The following is a 7,664-nucleotide window of genomic DNA, read 5'->3' as shown; positions in this document are numbered from 1 at the left end:
ATGGATGTTTGGATTGAAGTGGTGGTTTAAGTCACGGGGTTTTGATTATATTGTTGCTTTATTAAACTCGTGGTGTGATAAAAATTAGAATTATATCTCATTGTTATACTCATATTTTCCGTCCGTGTGTAACACGGGATCTAACCTAGTTATTTCACTCAAACACAATTCCATTAATTGCGTGGTTGTGATGATGCTTGATTAATTGTTGACTGCATTATGAATTATGTGTTTACTGTTTTATGGTTGGTTGGTATCTCATCCTCATCCTCATCCTCATAGTATGATCATACGCCGTCCGAGTAGACATGTCCGAATCTAGTGGCATTTTCGAAAAGACACTTTTTTTACTTTTATTTTATGTTGTTATTGGCTGCGAATTCATTTCCGTATTCTAGTGGCATGATTGAAAAGACACTTATACTTGTTTATATTAATTGATGTTATTCACATACGCAAGGAATTGTTTATTTCTCATATTAATATTATTATATTTACACCAAACTGTGAATTACTCGCCCAACATGTGTTGTTGACAAATTATTTTAACGCATAATGCAGGTTGTTATAAAAAGTTATTTGAATTGAAGACATAGACTTGGACTTTAGGCTAAAATTTATAAAGTTTAAATGTTGTATCAAATTCTTTTTCATTTGAATTGCTTGTGTACGATTGTTGTGAATAGATAAATTTAGATGTTGACACTTATTATTATTATTATTAGTGTCTTTGAGCTATGATACAAATATGTCGCGCCCCGGCATATTCCGCCGTAGGTTCGGGTGTGACAGATAAAAGATGATATTCTGTTACAAGTTTACCCGTCACAGATAAAAGATAAACCGAATCGGACAAACTCGGGTTATGCTTTATCTCTAACTGATCGAGCTAGGCTATGGTTTGTATTCGGTTAATTTGTAGATTTGGTCATTTTATATGGAACTCCAAATAACTTTGCAGTGGCCGATGTACAAAAGAACAGAGCGACATGTAGAGATCATGGAGACCAATGGGTTCGTGTAATCGGAGCTGGGTTTAATGAGTTTTCACAGTTTTGGTGTTCTACAATTATGAACAGTTGTATTTTTTTGTTTTTGGCTGTCAAAGGCTTTTGTTTTAGTTACAACGGGATAAAAACTTAGGGGTTCTTCTTTAATTATCAGGTTGATATTAGAGTGACAAATAAGCTTTGTTTCCTGCGTTTTGGATGGGTGCAAGTTTGCATCAATGATCATCGTTGATTCATATTCAATTTTCAGAAGTTTGAATAAAACCAGATGCGGTAATTTGAAGGTAACAAGTCAAACCGAACAGAACCCATTTAATTATTTATAACCCTGTCCATTATTTAATATGTTTGAAATTGTTTACTTAGACTAACTATAGCTACGGTTCTATGATTAACTGTTTCAGTTCATGTAATCTTTTTTTTTTTTATTAAAAGTTTATTTTTCAATTTATGTCCTTTTCTTTATTTAATCAATCGAAGAAGTTTGTGCCAACATGTTTGAAATACCACATCCATATAGTCATTGAATAATCAATGCTTTCAAATTGGAATATCCCTATTCAGCTGTGTGCGGATTATGATCTCAAATTAGGTGTTTATAACTTTTATTTTCCATTTTTAATGTATTTTTTTTTGTTTTTTATTATTTCTTTTACACTCCATCATCTAGCTTGCAAATTAAGAAGCACCAAGTCTACAACTGTATGTAATACCATGCTTCATAGTGTCATAAAACTAAGATTTTAGTAAGTTATCAGGCTGGTTTGGGCCAAATACAACAGAGACCGACTAAATCCGACCATGAAAAGAAAATAATAGAATGTATGATTTTGGAGACACTAGATATTGTTAATCCTGAAAAGAATGTGAGCGTTGATAGTTTATAATGATTAGGTTTTCTTGGATATAATGTGTAATGCATTTGTTGTATGTATATAGTGCAAAGATTCCGACAGAAACCATGTATTGTATGCATACATTACATGCATATTGTATGCATATATATTGACATAATGTACATATTGTATGCAGATCCAATTTTTTTGGTCCAACTGGAGTTCGAAATCTGGCCGGACACAACCGAGACCAACCCATGCAATAATAGTCCGGTCACCTTTCTCATTATTTTTTTAATTTGTATTAGATTATTCATTATAATTTACACATTGATTAAACTTGTGTAATACACGGGTTCTAGAGTTAGTGATATATATATAAAAAAAAATGCAAAAACAAAAAAAATTAGAAATAACAGTCTTAAGACTAAACACAAATGATTGCCGTTTATAGGGATTAAAAAAAAGAAAAAGAAAAAGAAAGATATCCAGCAAGTTTTCCAAATTAATTGGCGTCCGAACCCATAAATTCAATGTGTTTATCTTCTTTCATGGTACTATTAACGTGGAAGCATAATCTTCACTCAACTTATAATCTATAAGGACCTAACCTGAATCACATGAGCCCATAGTTCATATGCAATTAATACTCAAAACAAGAAGATGGAGGGGATACAGCACAAGACCATACATGTAAATGGGCTCAACATGCACATAGCCGAAAAGGGTCAAGGTCCAATAGTCTTGTTCCTTCATGGATTCCCAGAGCTCTGGTACTCTTGGCGCCACCAGATTGTGTATTTGGCTGATCATGGTTACCGAGCCGTGGCACCAGACCTTCGCGGCTATGGTCAGACTACGGGTGCACCAGTCAACGACCACACCAAGTTCACCGTCCCGCATTGTGTGGGAGACCTGATTGGGCTACTTGATGCCATCACAAAGGATCAAGGTGAAAAGGTTTTTGTTGTGGTCATGACTGGGGTGCGTACATTGCTTGGTACCTGTGCATGTTTAGGCTCGATAGAGTCAAAGCTTTGGTGAACCTTAGCGTATTATTCACTCCTTGGAACCCAAATGGAGGCCTGGCCGAGATGCTAAGACGTGAGTACGGAGATGATTACTACATGAATAGATATCAGGTATCATAACGAAATAAAATAATATTTTATGTGTTGAATAACTAAAAGTTAGTCTTTTGGTGTTGAGAGATTAGGGTGGACGGAGTGTCCTAGCGGGAACACCGTCCCGTAGGGCTTGGTACCGAAGACATTTGATCACACATGGCATGGCTATCCCGATCTTTAATTTTCTTCGTATTTTTTTTAGAAATAGCAAATTGGGTGAGTGATGATTAAGTAATTCAAATAAGGGTTGCTGGGCCTACCTAGTGTTAAGGTGGATCAAGTCAATAAGGCCGTTGCCAAAGTTGTTCTGGAGTCCGAGTCTTAAGCCTATTCTTCTAGGTTACGTTATTTGTTTTATGAATACGTTATATCATCGTATTCAATTCAATCAAGCATTTGAGTCTTTCCTGGTTTCTTAATTCAGTTGTGTGATTGACCTACGATTGTATGCTCATTCCAACAGCTTGATGGTGGTGGCTGTGCCGAAGGTCGGTGAGAGGTGGGTGACTTGATATTGGAGAAGAAGATTAGGGTTGGTTAAAGATGGTTAGGAATAAAATGATGTGGAACTTGTTTGGAGCGAAAAGAGCATTGGCAAAGTTTCAAAGATATGCGGGAGGGGTCGGACTCTAAATTTCGGACAAAAACCTGTAAATTTACACTACATATAAAGATTTTCAATTGAAAACGAATAAATTTACACTCCTTAGCAAAAAAAAAAAAAGAAGGTTGGGGGAGGCAACCCAGGCCACAAGAATGCTTCGCCGGTGAGAGAGTGTGAATGATGGGAGGGACATGCACTCCCTCCACCATTGTATAAAAGATCATGATGACATAACTAATAATTAAATACTCAAACAATAAACATTCATATACAAAATTAACAACTATAATAGATAACTACAAGTTGGCTAACATTGTAACTTGTTCAGTCTATCAACTTTTGTTTGTTGTTTTTAATGTGTATTTACGGTGGAGAAACCAGCAGATATTGAAGCCGAGTTTGCTAAAATGAGTTATCAAACTTTCATGAAAAAGATCTTGACATTACGAGATCCAGGACCATTTTTGCTCCCTAAAGGTAAAGGGTTTCTAGATTCACCGCCTGGTGTTCCAGTGGCCTTACCACCTTGGCTGTCTGAAGAAGACATCGAGTACTTCGCTCGCGAGCACGAGAAGGAGGGCGGAATTACTGGAGGAATCAACTATTACCGAGCTCTTCATTTGTAAGTAAAAAAATGCCAAAAAGTGGTCCATTATGTATTTTGATTTTGGTTGAATGACTGCAGGAGCTAGGAACTGACTTCAGCATGGAGGGGTGCTAAAGTTATGGTGCCAACAAAATTTGTAATCGGAGACATGGACCTTGCCTATAACAACGGGGTATCAAGGACTACATAAACCATGGCGGGTTTAAGAAGGATCTTCCGTTGTTGGAAGAAGTTGTGGTAATGGAAGGTGTAGCCCACTACATCAACCAAGAGAAGCCTCATGAAATCAACAAACACATAATTGATTTCATAAATAAATTCTAAATTAAATTTCTGTTTCATAAATGATCCAATGAAGTTTTCTGTTCCATTATGTAAAAATAAGTGATTATATATGTGGTTATTGAAGAATTTTGTTTTGAGATCTTCCATTAGGTAAAAATAAGTGACTAAATATGTGGTTATTGAATGCTCGTGTTTATAATAAAATTTTACTTTTTTCAATTTTACCGTTTTCATTGAAGTGTAAAGTTTAGGTTGATATGAGATTTTCATGATTCTCAACATAATATAAATGAAAAGAAAAACACAAGCCCTAGCTTAGAGTATTGACCGAGTTGTTTTATACAATACTAAAAAAACTGAACCATTTCCGAGAAAAAATTAGTAGGAAGATGACTTTGAGTGCAAATACTATTAGATGGAATCAATAAGAAATAAAGATTAACAATAAATAAATAATTATGTAAGTAAAACTAAACACAATCTATCTGCGAATTTTGTATTGTGAAAAAAACAGAAAAAAAAAGCAACAAGCAAATGACAATTGTAGGTCCTAGGGGTGTGTATGGGTCGTTTGGGGCGGTTTTGGGCCAAACACATAACCATAACCAATATGACGGTTAATAGATAACCATAACCGATCCATTATGACGGTTTCGGTTAATCGGTTTTGAATGTTATAACGAGTCAGTTATGGGATGGTTAACCATGACTAAAACAATATAGCTAGGCTGAAAAATTTTTGATACCAAATATTATAAAATTTCAAATCAAAATAATCAAATCTTTATCACTTTATACCATCCAGGTACCCATAAGGGTCTTTCTATGCTTTTATATTAAAAAATATCTATTTACGTTATTTCATCAAGTTTATATAAAATATGCAAGCATGCTATTAGTGTGATAATATGATTTAAGAAAAAAAAGCTGGTTTCCGAACAAGTGGTTCAGTCACAAAATACGAATTGTATTACCAACTCAAGAGCCATACTAATATGTATATATTCTATAGGGTTAGATTATATGTATATAATATCTTTGTATATCACAATTGTCTTTGTATATACATGCGAGACTGTTATTGTTTACAAATATAGTAACAATTAGATTAATTAAGATTATATATTTTTTCATAATTAAATACAATCTTAAAGAAAATGGTACAAACAAAACTAACAGTGAACAAAATATGTAATTTGACTATTGATATATTCACAAGCTGCAACAATACAGATGCATTAACCATGTCTATTAGTTCATCAACAAATGCATTGATTATATTATATATCTAACTGATATTGATAAATGCATTGATTATATTATATATCTAACTGATAATGATATATTGATTGTGAAGATCAATATGGTAACCACCGATATTATCGGCCCAATAGGTGTAGAGATAGGTTACTAAGCATCGACCGAAGCCATAGAGTCAAAAATCTCTAGCTATTGCACTAATTTCAATTTCCAAGCCCCTATGTCTTTAATATTCACAGTTATATAAATGGGACGGTTCGGTTATGGCGGGTTTTGAATTATCCTTAACCAAAACGACCCGCATTTTGCGGTTTTCAAAAAATTATTAAACCGACCCGCCGGTTATGTTGGTTATCAGTTAAAATTGGCTCGGCTATGTCGGCTATGGTTTGGTTAACGGTTATGACGGTTAATTTGCTCACATCTAGTAGGTCCTATGATCAGGATCAAACAACTAAGTTCTTGGATCAAGCTCCTTAGAGGCTAGCGGAAATCACCTCTAAGTAACCGAGATCTCGGATCTTGTTGTTGTTATTGCCGATAGAAGTAAGAAAAGAGAGAAAGTGGGAGAGTTGATGGATGGATAAGATACAAGTATGGCAAAGGTTATATGTGCATGAGAAGCTTGCGCTATTTATAGGCAAGTCTCATGCACTTTGTTTAATTTCATGGGACCAATGGGCTTTATTTATAAGTGGCCTTAGGCCCAAACATACAAGCTAATACAAAAGACAATTACAAGGCGAATACATAGCAACATAAACATGTAATACAATATTACAAAAGATTTAATTCATAAAATAGGGCCTAACAATCTTCCTCTAGTCCTTAGTATTGTACTTCGTCTTTATCTTCAATCAGTCTCGTACTCTAAGCATCCATCTTCTTGTAGTTGATCCTCAACAAGTCTTCGAACAAACTTGTTGAAAGTATTAACTATCTTGTCCGTTTTCTGCTTTCCATGATCTTCTAGAGTAGGCAAGGCTGATAAAGCTTCAAAATGTCTTCTTTGCTGAGACCCATCAGCTCGTGTTCATCAAACACACGCAAAGGATGCATGGTTTGTGATCGATGTCGAAAGGTCAATAAAAAACATTTGTAAAATACCTTTACTAGCAAGGGCAAGTAAGGTGTCGAATCCACAGGGAATCAGCGGAAAGTGCTAATCAAGTTTAATACTTAATAACTAATTATACTAGGTGTACAAACGATGTCAAGCGGTTTAAAGGATTTGTTAAACAAAACACTATTAATTTGATTTGTAAACAATTACGAAAAGGTAACCAATCTCCAGGTTTCAAGTTTTGAAGTAAATCGGATAAATACTTAAACCTATTGAATTATAATATTTGTTTGAAACAAGAAACCAAAATGACGAAGTGTTTGACTATGTTGATTATCAGAACTTAATCCGAATGATTGACACGGCTAAACAATAATCTAATTGACTGTTAATTTTAGGTAATGATGAACCCACTCAATGTTATGGTTAAAGAGAACTAGATCAATGACACTAAGAACTCAATCCTAATTGTTGATGACCAAAATCATAAACTGATAAACTGCAAATCTCATTGATTACCTAAAAATACTAACAAGTACACAAACAAAATCCAAAAGTTAGGTTTAGGGTACCAATAATCCAATAAACACCTTAACCCTACATCCGGAGATGGTCATGAGCGGATTAGCCTTGCATGTTCATCTTCAATAGCTATCTTGATTCTTCAATGGATGATGACATGGATGATCATGGTGATTGGGAGGTGTTAGAAAGGTGAAGAATGGCCCCAAAATCGCCCTTGGTGGCTAGGGTATGAAGTATAATCGTTCTAGGGTTGAACTGAGCTTAAATATGGAAGAAAAAAAACCAAAAAATCGAGTTTTTCCGCCCAGGCGACCATAGCCTACGGTATTTGCCCGTTGCCTTACGGT

General features: G+C 34.9%; 1 pseudogene across 1 annotated transcript; it reads left to right on the top strand.

Annotated features, from left to right (window-relative positions):
- The first annotated feature begins 2,327 nt into the window (after positions 1-2,327).
- LOC143555288 (epoxide hydrolase 1-like) lies at positions 2,328-4,508 on the top strand (annotated as a pseudogene). Its single transcript, XR_013139174.1, has 3 exons — positions 2,328-2,988; positions 3,952-4,199; positions 4,263-4,508. The product of XR_013139174.1 is annotated as an epoxide hydrolase 1-like (transcript).
- Positions 4,509-7,664: the final 3,156 nt, after the last annotated feature.

Source organism: Bidens hawaiensis, unplaced genomic scaffold (genome assembly GCF_021521415.1).
Source record: "Bidens hawaiensis isolate Kalapana, Puna unplaced genomic scaffold, B.hawaiensis_p1.1 tig00018033_1, whole genome shotgun sequence".
Classification (NCBI taxonomy): domain Eukaryota; kingdom Viridiplantae; phylum Streptophyta; class Magnoliopsida; order Asterales; family Asteraceae; genus Bidens; species Bidens hawaiensis.
This window is presented reverse-complemented; position numbering and strand designations above follow the sequence as displayed.